Source organism: Somniosus microcephalus, unplaced genomic scaffold, assembly GCF_052327205.1.
Source record: "Somniosus microcephalus isolate GS21.2 unplaced genomic scaffold, FLI_Smic_1.0 unresolved_chr7, whole genome shotgun sequence".
NCBI lineage: Eukaryota > Metazoa > Chordata > Chondrichthyes > Squaliformes > Somniosidae > Somniosus > Somniosus microcephalus.
Genome location: NW_028225185.1, coordinates 9,657,916 through 9,672,589, shown reverse-complemented (window position 1 = coordinate 9,672,589; position 14,674 = coordinate 9,657,916). Strand labels below are relative to the sequence as shown.

At 53.5% G+C, this 14,674-nt stretch overlaps 1 long non-coding RNA gene across 1 annotated transcript; it reads right to left on the bottom strand.

Moving 5' to 3' along the window:
• Positions 1-4,941: 4,941 nt before the first annotated feature.
• Positions 4,942-14,472, bottom strand: LOC147086497 (uncharacterized). The gene is made up of 4 exons (XR_015075732.1): positions 14,379-14,472; positions 14,185-14,273; positions 11,014-11,065; positions 4,942-7,754 (listed from the first exon to the last, which is right to left on the bottom strand). It is a non-coding gene; the product is annotated as an uncharacterized LOC147086497 (long non-coding RNA).
• Positions 14,473-14,674: the final 202 nt, after the last annotated feature.

Below are 14,674 nucleotides of genomic sequence, written 5' to 3'. Positions count from 1 at the left end.
CCCGGTGTCCTGGGGCCAATATTTATCCCTCAACCAACATCATTAAGACAGATGATCTGGTCATTACCACGTCGCCGTTTGTGGGAGCTTGCTGTGCACAAATTGGCTGCTGCGTTTCCCACATTACAACAGTGACTTGGTTCTAAAGTACTTCATTGGCTGTAAAGCGCTTTGGGACGTCCTGTGGTCGTGAAAGGCGCGGTAGAAAGGCGAGTATTTCCTTTGTTCTAGTGTCTAAACTGACCATTGCTTTAATTCAACAGTTCAGTAGTTAACGCATCTAAACTGACTTGTACCTCCCTGTTTAACAGGCAAAAGCCAACGGTTACTATTACATGAACATCAGCAGGCCTCAGGGCAGTCCCATTAACCCTTTCCTTACACCGGGGAGAAAACCCGCCATTTAATGAGATCATGGCTGATCATCCAAATTGAGTACCCCGTCTCTGCTTTCTCCCCATATCTCTTTAGCCTTAAGAAATATATTTAACTCCTTCTTGAATATATTTAATGAATGGCCTCAGCTGCCTTCTGTGGTAGAGAATTCCACAGGTTCACCACTCTCTGGGTGAAGAAATTCCTCCTCATCTCAGTCCTAAATGGCTTACCCCTTATCCTTAGACTGTGACCCCTGGTTCTGGACTCCCCCGCTATCGGGAACATCCTTCCTGCATCTAGTCTGTCTAGTCCTGTCAAACGTGAACACCTCCCGCCTTAGTAGGAGAAAGAAAATGTGGGACTCTTCCTCCGTCTGCCCCACGACCCTCCCAGATCTCGGCGCTCCTCCAATTCCGGCCTCTTGCGCATCCCCCGATTTCCATCGCTCCACCATTGGCGGCCGTGCCTTCAGCCGCCTGGACCCCGAGCTCTGGAATTCCCTCCCTAAACCTCTCCGCCTCCTTTAAGATGCTCCTTAAAAGCGACCTCTTTGACCAAGCTTTTGCTCGCCTGTCCTAACATCTCCTCGGTGTCCAGATTTTGTTCGACTGCGCCTGTGCGAAGCACCCCGTGACGTTTTTAACCCCCGTTAAAGGCGCAGTGTAAATGCTGAGGTGCATGACTGAAATGTTAAAATCCAGTCTTGGTCTCAGAAGTCAAGACGAGATAACAGTAAAGGATAACCTGGAGGTACGATATAGGCGAAAAGATACAAGAGGCCAATTTTGCTTTTTTTTTTAAAATACAGATTTTTAATTCAAGTGTGAACAACATCAACAGTACGTACTGAGCGGAGAGGGATTCCTCGTTACATATAAAAAAAAGTGTTAAAAGTTCTCGCTTTGGGTGGGGGCAGAGGGAGGGTTGGGGGAGGAGTTTATAAAGTGACGACATTAGATATTTACATCATAGAGATTCCCAGAAGGGGAGGTCAGGTGAACAGGGAGATCAGAGGAAAGCACATCAAGTTAACAGGGTAAATAGCTTCTGACCAATGCTCCTCCTCATTTTGTTTGGGGTGCGCGGTCCCTATAAAGGGCAGCGCGGCCCATTCAAGGTTTAAGCTTCACATTGGAGAAGCCGGTCCCGGGCTGTGCGGGAGTGGCAGAGAGCTGTGCGGCCGTGCTTGTGACAGCAGCCACGTGGCCTTCAGCCTCACACTGCCCGCAAGGGTGGCACCGCACTGGCACGGTGGCAATCAGCTCCGAGTCTCAACCCACAGCGCAGGGTCAAGGGGGCGGGGGGGGGGGGGGCCCTGTATCGCTTCGGGTACCGGTGAGGGCCGACTATTGATCTTGCGCTTTGTGATCCTTCGCCTGCCTTTGCGGGGGGGGCGCAACGGGGGAAAGAGTCTGGAGGCGCTCAGCGAGCAAGACGGATGAGCGAAAGTAGTAAGCAGGCTCGTCCCTGCGACAGACACCTAACCGCCACCCCCCCCTCCACGGCCCGATTTCCGCCCAAGCTCTCACGAAGGCGCCGGCCTCATCTAGTGACCGTCCACCACCTTTGGATCTGTTTTGCCCTCAAGAGCTGAACGAGGATCTCTGACACCCACAGGCGCGTGGCCTTTCCAGCGAGGGAGGCGGAGAGGCTGGTGGACCCTGATCGGGAACAGGGAACGCCCCCCCCCACCACCCTGCCTGAAAGACCTCGGTCCTTGTACAAGACCTTGGTCAGGCCACACTTAGAATACTGTGTCCAGTTTTGGTCTCCTCACATGGTGGGTGATATTGAGGCTCTGGAAAGGCTGCGGAGGGCGGCCATTAGACTAATTCCCAGTCTAAAGCATTTTGGTTATCAAGATAGGCTAACAAGAGTTTGGAGTCTAAACATCAGAGAAGCGTAGATGTAGAGATGATCTGATTTGGGTCACAAATTTAAGTTGTACGAGGCCAGATCTAGATCTCAGGAGGTGGTTCTTCTCCCCAGAGAATAGTGGCCCTCTGGAACAGGCTGCCGTCTCGTGCGGTCTCGCTGAATTCCTTCGCGCGAGCGCTGGATTTGTTTCTGGCTGGGGCGGAGATCACCTCTTACAGAAGGTAGGCACAGCAGGGAATTCAGGCCCAGAGCGATCTCCTGGACCAGTTTCGATTGCCTAGATGGTTTGGAGAGGAATTTCCCAGGTTTCCCCCCCCCCCCCCACCACCAAATTGGCCTGGTTTTTTTTAGCCTCTCCCAGCAGATCACACGGTTTCGGGTGGGGTGGGGAGTGTAGATATCGTGATACACAAGGTATCGCAATTGTGCGGGACAAGCTAGATGGACCAGAGGGTCTTTACCCGTCTGCCGTTGTTCGTAGGATCTGTTCTCCTCACTAGCTGAGGCGTTGAGACCAATTGCAAACCCTTTGACTGTAGCCCTGCCCCACACCAAGATCAGGCAACTTTGCACAGGCTGGGAATCAAACCTGGGATTCTCTGGCCTGTATCATTCAGTGCTGTGACGGAGGAGGTACCTTCACTCATCAGGGCAGGAGGGGGACCTCATCCCCATGAGTCAGAGAGTCATACAGCACAGAAAGAGGCTCTTCGGCCCATCGTGTCCGCGCCGGCCATCGAGCCCCGTCTAATTCTAATCCCATTTTCCAGCACTTGGTCCGTAGCCTTGTATGCTATGGCGTTTCAAGTGCTCATCTAAATGCTTCTTGAATGTTGTGAGGGTTCCTGCCTCTACCACCCTTTCAGGCAGTGAGTTCCAGATTCCAACCACCCTCTGGGTGAAAAGTTTTTCCTCAAATCCCCTCTAAACCTCCCGCCCCTTACCTTGAAACTATGTCCCCTGGTTATTGACCCCTCTATCTACCCTATCTATGCCCCTCATAATTTTGTACACAAATATGGGAATATAATGACTTGGATTAAACGGTGCCAGAGTACCTTGAACTTTGCCCATTGAATGTACAACGGCTATACGCAAGCAAATTAAGAGTACAGGCTAATCTAATAGATTACATGGTGTACATACAGAACAGTGGCTGCATATAATGACACCACTAGCCCCGGCCAGAATGGAGATGATTGGGTAATTTCCCTCGTCAATCATGCCTGGAGACTGCACTTCTGTAAGTGACTGGGATTGATTTGACTCACAGAATTTGTATTCTGTACCTACCCTCCACTCACCGCATTCACAGAATCACAGAAACCCCACAGTGCAGATAGAGGCCATTTCGGCCCATCGAGCCTGCACCGACACATATCCCACCCGATCCCCGTAACCCCTACACCAACACATATCCCACCCTATCCCAGTAACCTCACTTATTTAATCCCCCTAACACTAAGGGTCAATTTTTTATCATAGCCAATCAACCTAACCCGCACATCTTTGGACTGTGGGAGGAAACCGGAGCACCTGGAGGAAATCAACGCAAACACGGGGAGAATGTGCAAACTCCACACAGACAGTCACCCGAGGCCGGATTCGAACCCGGGTCCCTGGCGCTGTGAGGCAACAGTGCTAACCACTATGCCACCGTGCTCTGGAGAAATCACCCTGCTATTATCGGGAGACGCTGCTGCAGTTTCGGTCATGAGTTCTGTTTTGCTGTAGTACGCAGAGGCTCTTTGCAATTAGACTCTGCAGATGGTTTGCTGTAGTGTGCTGTTTAAATAGACCCTGTAGACTGTTTGCTGTAGTGTGCTCTTCAAACAGACTCTGCAGACTGTTTGCTGTAGTGTGCTATTTAAATAGACCCTGTAGACTGTTTGCTGTAGTGTGCTCTTCAAATAGACTCTGCAGACTGTTTGCTGTAGTGTGCTATTTAAATAGACTGTTTGCTGTAGTGTGCTATTTAAATAGACTGTTTGCTGTAGTGTGCTATTTAAATAGACTGTTTGCTGTAGTGTGCTATTTAAATAGACAATGTAAACTGTTTGCTGTAGTGTGCTATATAAATAGACTCTGTAGACTGCTGTAGTGTGCTGTTTAAACAAACTGTTTGCTGAGTTAGTAGACTTTGTTTGCTCTAAATAGATTGTTTGCTGCGAGTACTGTCCTGCTTCCAGCTCACTGACTGACACAGTGGTGTCAACAGACACTACTGCATTTATATAGGTCGCTTGATGGCTCAATACAGAAATGCACTAGTGGCGGTGTGGCATGGAGTCCGAAGTCTGTGGTTGATGCCTGATCTGGGTCGAGTTAGCTGGATCGCAGCCAATGTCAGCAGTCGGAGGGGGGGGATTGCGACAGCGGGCTCTTCGACCGAGGGAGGAGCACCGAGGCCAGTTGTAGCATTCCCCCCCGCCGCCAATCACCGACTCTCTTACTGGAAAATGCATGCGCGTGGATACCGGGTTGAGGAGAGGGCCGCGGCTCGGCTCCGGTGCCCCCTCCTGCAGTCGAGCAGCCGGTTGCCGTTCACCGTCTGGGCTCACCCGACGCACGGCCAGCCGGTAGGGGTACCGGAGGCGCCTCCCCCCTCCCGGTGAAACCGCCCCGCGAAGAGTCTGCGCTTCGGAACGCCGCGGCGAAAACAGGCGAGGGAAGAAAAATGGTGCGTTTTCTTTTCAAGACAGAAGCCACTTTAAGTAGCGGATACAGAGTATTAGGTTATACAGGTTTACAGTCAGTGGGTACAACACACAGGCTAAGTTCAGAACCGTATACAGCAAGTGAAGGTCAGTGAAAGACCCTTTTAAAATATATACATACACAGCTAATCGCAAAGGGGGGGCAAAATGCAAAGTACTGCGGATGCTGGCAATTTGAAATGAAAAGAGAAAATGCTGGACAAACACTCGGCCAGTCAGGCAGCATCTGAGGAAAGGCCATCGACCTGAAATGCCAGATTTCCAGCAATTCTTGCTCCCCAGATGCCACCTGACCTGCCGAGTCCTTTTCCGCTGATAGCGGGCGGAAGTATAGGACAAGGCGGGTGAGGGGACTGTAATGTTAAAATCAGCGCCAGGCCATTCAGGAGAGAAGTTGGGAAAGGCTTCTCCACCGCAAAGTGCGGAACTCTCTCCCCCCCCCGCCTCCCCTCCTCACCCGCCCCCAACAAAAGCGGTAGACGCTAGCTCAACCGGTAATTTTTTAGCCGAGGGTGTTGAGGGGAGATGGAGCCGAGGCGGGGCAGATGGAGTTAGGATACAGATGGGCCGTGATCTCACTGAATGACGGAGGGGCTGAATGGCCTCCTCCTGCCTCTGAATGGCAATAGATTGGGAGAAGGGGAAGTGCAACGAGACCTGGGTGTCCTTGTGCACCAGTCGCTGAAGGTAAACATGCAGGTGCAGCAGGCGGTTAAGAAGGCAAATGGTATGTTGGCCTTCGTAGCGAGAGGGTTCGAGTACAGGAACAAGGATGTCTTGCTGCAGTTGTACAGGGCCTTGGTGAGACCACACCTTGAGTATTGTGTGCAGTTTTGGTCGCCTTATCTGAGGAAGGATGTTCTTGCCATGGAAGGAGTGCAGCGAAGATTCACCAGACTGATACCTGGGATGGCAGGAATGATGTACGAGGAGAGATTGGGTCGATTGGGCTTGTACGCGCTGAAGTTTAGAAGAATGAGAGGGGATCGCATTGAAACTTATAAAATTCTGACAGGACTGGACAGACTAGATGCAGGAAGGATGTTCCCGATGGTGGGGGAGTCCAGAACCAGGGGTCACAGTCGAAGGATAAGGGGTAAGCCATTTAGGACAGAGATGAGGAGGAATTTCTTCACCCACAGAAGGGGGTGGAGGCCAGTTCATTAAATATATTCAAGAAGGAGTTGGATATATTTCTTAAGGCTAAAGGGATCAAGGGGTATGGGGAGAAAGCAGGGACAGGGTACTGAATTTGGATGATCAGCCCTGATCTGATTGAATGGCGGAGCGGGCTCGAGGGGCTAGCTGAGTATCAGCTCAGTGTTAGACTGGGTATTTAATCAGTAATTAGGAGCAACACTACAGAACACGAGTGAAAGAGCCACACGCACACACAGAGAAAGAGGGGGATAGATACCGGGCTCCCACTAATGACTTTCCCTTGACTGGGGGATGCCAGTCCCAACTGCGAGCCCATTTTGGGAGTGGTCAGAGCCTGCAGCTGATGAGTGACAGAAAGGGCTGCTGACCAATCAAGACAAGGGTGTGAGCCTCCTCCAGCTGAAGTTTGGTGTTCAGGACACTAACTTCTCCCCCAGAGAAATGACCCCGGGCCAGCTGTGATTGTCCAGTCTGCTTAAGCAGTACAGGAAACTCTCGATTTACTGGCACCTAAATAACCGGAAAACTGTTAACCGGCAAAATTCAGGAGTAGGTTCAGGTAAGTTTCACCTCATATTAGTGGCCGTTTCTGGATCTGTGACTGTGTAACCGGGGTTCCTGCACCTGTTGCTAAGCAACAGGGACGCTTGGATCTTGTGGCCGGGGTTCCTGCATCTGTTACTAAGCAACAGGGAAGTCTGGATCTGTTGCTGTGTACGGGGTTCTCGTACCTTTCACTATACCTATCTGTAATCCGGACTTTTTGATAAACCGGCACCACGCCGGTCCCGTCGGTGCCGGATAATAAAGAGTTTCCTGTAGTTGGGGGGCTCCCCTGCAGTAGCTGTGGCGGACTTGCCTCAGCCACCGTCCCACTGCACTGTACAATCCAAACGCTTTGCTAATCGGTCCATTTAACTTTGCCATCTCCCCTTTCCTCATGGCGCTGACTGTTGCTGGGGTGTAGTTGTGGGGGGGAAATGACAGCCCTCACCAGTGAGGCCGCTCTCGCTAGGTGAACCGCCGCGGATCGGCCATTTGACCGCGGGGGGCGTCATGGCCCCAGCCCCAATCCGGTCCATGGCCGACAGCCGCACGCACCGCCCAGCGTTAAAATTGTCGGATTGTGATCGGGAAAACCGTGGCGAATTCTTTTCTTCCCTCACCACTCCACACACCCCCCCCACCCCCCACTCTTACCGCACCCCCAACGCCCCCTTAGCGCCACTATCCACCAGTGCTAACGGGAGTGACCTCTGACACCGCAGACCTCCGCTCCTTTTCGAGCTCTCATTCAGCTGGGGGATGACGAGGGGGAAGGGAAGCAAAGCAAAAACAAAAATAGGTCCGAGCACAACCGCCGGCTATACATAGAAACAATGCAATCAGGGGTCTTGGTTGACGCAGGTACAGCCAGCTCACTGCGTTGTGGCCGCGCGCGACAGTCCATACAACGTTCTGCCACGCCGCCCCGGGGCCTGCAACTGTCCGCCGGTTACATCGTGTAGTACAATACCGGCTTATCCAGCCTACTCACTTTCCGCTCTTCCGCGGCCTTCTGTTCCTTCTGCTTGATCTTGTCGTGCAGCTTCTTTTTCCTCTTCTCGGGGACCTTGACTTCTGCTCGGGAGCCCAGAAAAAAACCATACAAAAACAGGAGCTTTAAATCAAAAGGACCTCGCGTTTCTCCAGCACCTTTCACCACCTCCCGACGTCCCAAAACCCTTTACAGCTGACATGAATCAGTCATTCATGAAAGAAAGACTTATGAAATAATACTGAGCGGCCTGCGGGCGGCGCTGTCCAGGGAGAGTATAAATACTCGGGCACGGGCCCAGCTTGCGCAGGACATTCTTAGCAGGAACTAGTGAAGGACACAACTCGACCTCCATGTTGTAAAACAGTTGATTAAATCTTTGTTTAACGCTTAGACCAAGTGCCTAGTAGTTTTCTTACGTCAACAGCCAATGAAGTACTTTTTTTGAAGTGTGGTCACTGTTGTAATGTAGGAAACGCAGCAGCCAATTTACGCACAGCAAGCTCCCACAAATACCAATGTGATAATGACCTGATCATCTGTTTTTAGTGATGTTGACTGAGGGATAATTATTGGCCCCAGGACACCGGGGAGAACTCCCCCTGCTCTTCTTCCAATAGTGGTTGCACGATCTTTTACATTAACCTGAGAGGGCAGACGGGGCCTCGGTTTAACGTCTCATCCGAAAGACGGCCCCTCCGACAATGCGGTGCTCCCTCAGTACCGCCCCTCCGACAGTGCGGTGCTCCCTCAGTACTGCCCCTCCGACAGTGCGGCGCTCCCTCAGTTCTGCCCCTCCGACAGTGCGGCGCTCCCTCAGTACCGCCCCTCCGACAGTGTGGCGCTCCCTCAGTACCGCCCCTCCGACAGTGCAGCGCTCCCTCAGTACCGCCCCCCCCCCGACAGTGCGGCGCTCCCTCAGTACCACCCTTCCGACAGTGCGGCGCTCCCTCAGTACCGCCCCTCCGACAGTGCGGCGCTCCCTCAGTACCGCCCCTCCGACAGTGCGGCGCTCCCTCAGTACCGCCCCTCCGACAGTGCGGCGCTCCCTCAGTACCGCCCCTCCGACAGTGCGGCGCTCCCTCAGTACCGCCCCTCCGACAGTGCGGCGCTCCCTCAGTACCGCCCCTCCGACAGTGCGGCGCTCCCTCAGTACTGCCCCTCCGACAGTGCGGCGCTCCCTCAGTACTGCCCCTCCGACAGTGCGGCGCTCCCTCAGTACCGCCCCTCCGACAGTGCGGCGCTCCCTCAGTACTGCCCCTCCGACAGAGCGGTGCTCCCTCAGTACTGCACTGGGAGTGTTGGGCTGGATTTTGTGCTCAGGTCTCTCGAGTGGGACTTGAAGCCACAACCTTCTGACTCAGAGGCAAGAGTGTGACCCACTGAGCCATGGCCCACATCAGAATGCATTGGACCAACGAAAATATACCCCACTGCTCAACGTGGGGACAAGGGAGGAGACGAGAGGGGGCTGAAAGTGCAGCCATGTCGTGAGGGAGAGAACCTTGTGTGGCAAAAATGTGCATAGCAGAGAAACAGACCATTCGGCCCCTCTGCTCCGTGCCGGTGTTTCTGCTCCACACCAGCCTCCTCCCGCCCCTCTTCATCTCACCCCATCAGCATATCCTTCTATTCCTTTCTCCGTCATGTGTTTATCCAGCTTCCCCTTAAATGTATCTATACTATTCGCCTCAACCACTCCCTGTGGTAGCGAGTTCCACATTCTCACCACTCTCTGGGTAAAGAAGTTTCTCCTGAATTCCCTGTTGGATTTATTGGTGACTATCTTATATTGATGGTCCCGAGTTCTGGTCTCCCCCACAAGTGGAAACATCTTCTCTACGCCTACCTTGTCAAAACCCTTTCATAATCTTAAAGACCTCGATCAGGTCACCCCTCAGCCTTCTCTTTTCTGGAGAAAAGAGCCCCAGCCTGTTCAGTCTTTCTTGATAGTTATAAACCTCTCAGTTCTGGTATCATCCTTGTAAATCTTTTTTGCACCTTCTCCAGTGCCTCAATGTCATTTTTATAATATGGAGACCAGGACTGTGCGCAGTGCTCCAAGTGCGGTCTAACCCAGGTATATGGGGACCAGAACTGTGCACAGTGCTCCAAGTGCGGTCTAACCCAGGTATATGGGGACCAGAACTGTGCACAGTGTTCCAAGTGCGGTCTAACCAAGGTATATGGAGACCAGAACTGTGCACAGTGCTCCAAGTGTGGTCTAACCAAGGTATATGGAGACCAGAGCTGTGCACAGTGCTCCAAGTGCGGTCTAACCCAGGTATATGGAGACCAGAACTGTGCACAGTGCTCCAAGTGTGGTCTAACCAAGGTATATGGAGACCAGAACTGTGCACAGTGCTCCACGTGTGGTCTAACCAAGGTATATGGAGACCAGAACAGTGCACAGTGCTCCAAGTGTGGTCTAACCAAGGTATATGGAGACCAGAACTGTGCACAGTGCTCCAAGTGTGGTCTAACCAAGGTATATGGAGACCAGAACTGTGCACAGTGCTCCACGTGTGGTCTAACCAAGGTATATGGAGACCAGAACAGTGCACAGTGCTCCAAGTGTGGTCTAACCAAGGTATATGGAGACCAGAACTGTGCACAGTGCTCCAAGTGTGGTCTAACCAAGGTATATGGAGACCAGAACTGTGCACAGTGCTCCAAGTGTGGTCTAACCAAGGTATATAGCGACCAGAACTGTGCGCAGTGCTCCAAGTGTGGTCTAACCAAGGTATATGGGGACCAGAACTGTGCACAGTGCTCCAAGTGTGGTCTAACCAAGGTATATGGAGTCCAGAACAGTGCACAGTGCTCCAAGTGTGGTCTAACCAAGGTATATGGAGACCAGAACTGTGCACAGTGCTCCAAGTGTGGTCTAACCAAGGTATATGGAGACCAGAACTGTGCGCAGTGCTCCGAGTGCGGTCTAACTAAGGTATATGGAGACCAGAACTGTGCACAGTGCTCCAAGTGTGGTCTAACCAAGGTATATGGAGACCAGTACTGTGCGCAGTGCTCCGAGTGCGGTCTAACCAAGGTATATGGAGACCAGAACTGTGCACAGTGCTCCAAGTGTGGTCTAACCAAGGTATATGGAGACCAGAACTGTGCACAGTGCTCCAAGTGTGGTCTAACCAAGGTCTATGGAGACCAGTACTGTGCGCAGTGCTCCAAGTGCGGTCTAACTAAGGTCCGCCACAAGTTTAACACAACTTCTCTGCTTTTTAATTCTCTCTCTCTAGAAATGAACCCCAGTGCTTTTTATGGCCTTATTATTCCTCCTGGCCCCCTGCCCCACCCATCCTTCGAGTGCGGCTAATCCCGTCGTACCTGATTGTTTTACTTCTTGCGTGCACCGTTCCTCCTCATCGTCCCAGTTATCCTGCACAGGAAGAAGACTGCCAGTTACAAGGAGCCGATTTACAACATCCATTTGTACAGCACCTTCTGGCCTGAAGAGCAATTTCCCTGATTTCACCCATTCCCCCCCGCCCGCTGCTAATTGGTCCGGGTTTTTAAAAATCTGCCTATCCCAGGAGACGAGATGGTTCCGGAGGTGGGTGAAAAAAAAAGTGTCTGCATCAGTACTAGACGGGACAGGCTAGACGCACCAGTGGGGCTTTTCCTGTCTGTCTTTTTTTTAAATGTATTTGTTCCTGGGATGTGGGCGTCGCTGGCAAGGCCCAGCATTTATTGCCCATCCCTAGTTGCCCCTTGAGAAGGTGGTGGTGAGCCGCCTTCTTGAACCGCTGCAGTCCGTGTGGTGAAGGTGCTCCCACAGTGCTGTTAGGGAGGGAGTTCCAGGATTTTGACCCAGCGACGATGAAGGAACGGCCCGATATATTTCCAAGTCAGGATGGTGTGTGTGACTCGGAGGGGAACTCGGAGGTGGCGGTGTTCCCATGCGCCTGCTGCCCTTGTCCTTCTAGGTGGTGGAGGTCGCGGGTTTGGGAGGTGCTGTTTCGTACGGTGTTCCCTCACCTGTGCTCTCTGCAGCTCCCCCTGTATACAGTGCATTCAACACAGGGGGGAAGTGTGTTCTGCTCCGATAGTGCCCAGCTCCTGTCATTCTATCCATCCTACAAGGTCATGAACTCTGCATGTGCAGGGATTGGTGGACAAGGAACACGAGAACTGCCCTCACTCTGCACCAACTTCATAAAAAGGAAAGACTCGCATTTCTACAGCGATTTCACCACCTCAGGACGTCCCAAAGAGTTTTACAGCCAACGAAGTACATTTTTTGAACCGCAGTCACTGTTGTAATGTGGGAAACGCAGCAGCCAATTTGTGCATAGCAAGCTCCCACAAACAGCAATGTGATAATGGCCAGATCATCTGTTTTTATTGATGTTGGTTGAGGGATAAATATTGGCCCCAGGACACCGGGTGAGAACTCCCCCCCGCTCTTCTTCCAATAGTGGCCATTGGATCTTTTATGTCCACCTCAGAGCAAATGGAGCCTCAGTTTAATGTCTCATCTGAAAGACGGCACCTCCGGCAGTGCAGCGCTCCCTCAGTACTTCCCCTCCGACAGTGCGGCGCTCCCTCAGTACCGCCCCTCCGACACTCCCTCAGTACCGCCCCTCCGACAGTGCGGCGCTCCCTCAGTACCGCCCCTCCGACAGTGCGGCGCTCCCTCAGTACCGCCCCCCGACAGTGCGGTGCTCCCTCAGTACCGCCCCTCCGACAGTGCAGCGCTCCCTCGGTACCGCCCCTCCGACAGTGCGGCGCTCCCTCAGTACTGCCTCTCCTACAGTGCGGTGCTCCCTCAGTACCGCCCCTCCGACAGTGCGGCGCTCCCTCAGTACCGCCCCTCCGACACTCCCTCAGTACTGCCCCTCTGACAGTGCGGCGCTCCCTCAGTACTGCCCCTCTGACAGTGCGGCGCTCCCTCAGTACTGCCCCTCCGACAGTGCAGCGCTCCCTCAGTACTGCCCCTCCGACAGTGCGGTGCTCTCTCAGTACTGCCCCTCCGACAGTGCGGCGCTCTCTCAGTACTGCCCCTCCTACAGTGTGGCACTCCCTCAGTACTGCCCCTCCTACAGTGTGGCACTCCCTCAGTACTGCCCCTCCGACAGTGCGGCGCTCCCTCAGTACTGCCCCTCCGACAGTGCGCCGCTCCCTCAGTACAACCCCTCCGACAGTGCGGCGCTCCCTCAGTACAGCCCCTCCGACAGTGCGGCGCTCCCTCAGTACAGCCCCTCCGACAGTGCTGCGCTCCCTCAATACTGCCCCTCCGACAGTGCGGCGCTCTCTCAGTGCTGCCCCTCCTACAGTGCGGCACTCCCTCAGTACTGCCCCTCCGACAGTGCGGCGCTCCCTCAGTACTGCCCCTCCGACAGTGCGGCGCTCCCTCAGTACTGCCCCTCCGACAGTGCGCCGCTCCCTCAGTACAACCCCTCCGACAGTGCGGCGCTCCCTCAGTACAGCCCCTCCTACAGTGCGGCACTCCCTCAGTACTGCCCCTCCGACAGTGCGGCGCTCCCTCAGTACTGCCCCTCCGACAGTGCGCCGCTCCCTCAGTACTGCCCCTCCGACAGTGCGGCGCTCCCTCAGTACTGCCCCTCCGACAGTGCGCCGCTCCCTCAGTACGGCCCCTCCGATAGTGCGGCGCTCACTCAGTACCGCCCCTCCGACAGTACGGCGCTCCCTCAGTCCTGGCGCTGTGGATGTCGGCCTGGATTATGGGCTCAAGTCTCTGGAGTGGGACTCCAACCCACGACCTTCTATTTCGGCTGGTTGGGGAGTCCAGGACTAGGGGGCAGAGTGTCAAAATTAGAGCCAGGCCTTTCAGGAGTGAAATTAGGAAACACTTCTACACACAAAGGAAGTTTGGAACTCTCTTCCGCAAACGGCAATTGATGCTGGATCAATTGTTAATTATAAATGTTGGATTTTTGTTAACCAAAGGTATTAAGGGATATAAGGGCCAAAGGCGGGTAGATGAAGTTAGGTCGCAGATCAGCCATGATCTCACTGAATGGCGGAACAGGTTGGAGGGGCTGAATGGCCTCCTCCTGTTCCTGTGTTCTGACTCAGATGGCAAGGGAGTGCTACCCACTGAGCCACGGTGGATACAGTCCGGACGTTGTTGGGTTTTGGGGTGGTTGGCAGGCTACGGCGCAGTGCGATAGCGGAGGAGACGTTAAACCGAGGCCCCCGTCTGCCCTCTCGGGTGGACGTGGAAGATCCCACGGCCACTATTGGAAGAAGGGGGGGGGGGTGGAGGAGTTCTCCCAGGTGTCCTGGGGCCAATATTTATCCCTCAACCAACATCACTAAAAACAGATTGCCTGCTCATTATCACATGGCTGTTAGTGGGATCTTGCTGTGCGTTTCCCACATTACAACAGTGACCACACATCAAAAAAAGTACTTCATTGGCTGTAACCAGTTGTGAGACGTCCTGAGGTGGTGAAAGGTGCGATAGAAATACAAATATTTCTTCATGCCAACCCCTGGATTATGTATATTGTTTGAATTAATTTTTTTTTGCACCTTCACCGTCTGCTCTTCGTCTTCTCCTTCCCACCGGTCTGACGCCGCCATTTTCCGCCCAGCTTCCTCCGGCTCGAAGCCTTCCGCGTCTGGGACGAGAGAATTTTTTTAAAAAAGAAGCGGAGGGGGAGGGTTAAAAATTGACTAAACTGGCGGCCGCCGGGCCCGAACCCGCCGCCACCATCGCCACTTACCCCAGGTATCCATGGTCGCCATCTTGTCTCTGGCACCGCGCCTGCGCTTTCAGCTCGGTCCTCCCAGCCGCCGGGTGGCGCTGCAGATTTAATACATCCTCATCCCAGCCGCTGGGTGGCGCTGCCGGTTTATTATCTCCTCATCCCAGCCGCTCGGTGGCGCTGCAGAATAAATGTATCCTCATCCCAGCCGCTCGGTGGCGCTGCAGATTTACTACATCATCCTCCCAGCCGCTGGGTGGCGCTGTAGATTTTATACATCATCCTCCCAGCTGCAGATTTTATATATTCTTATC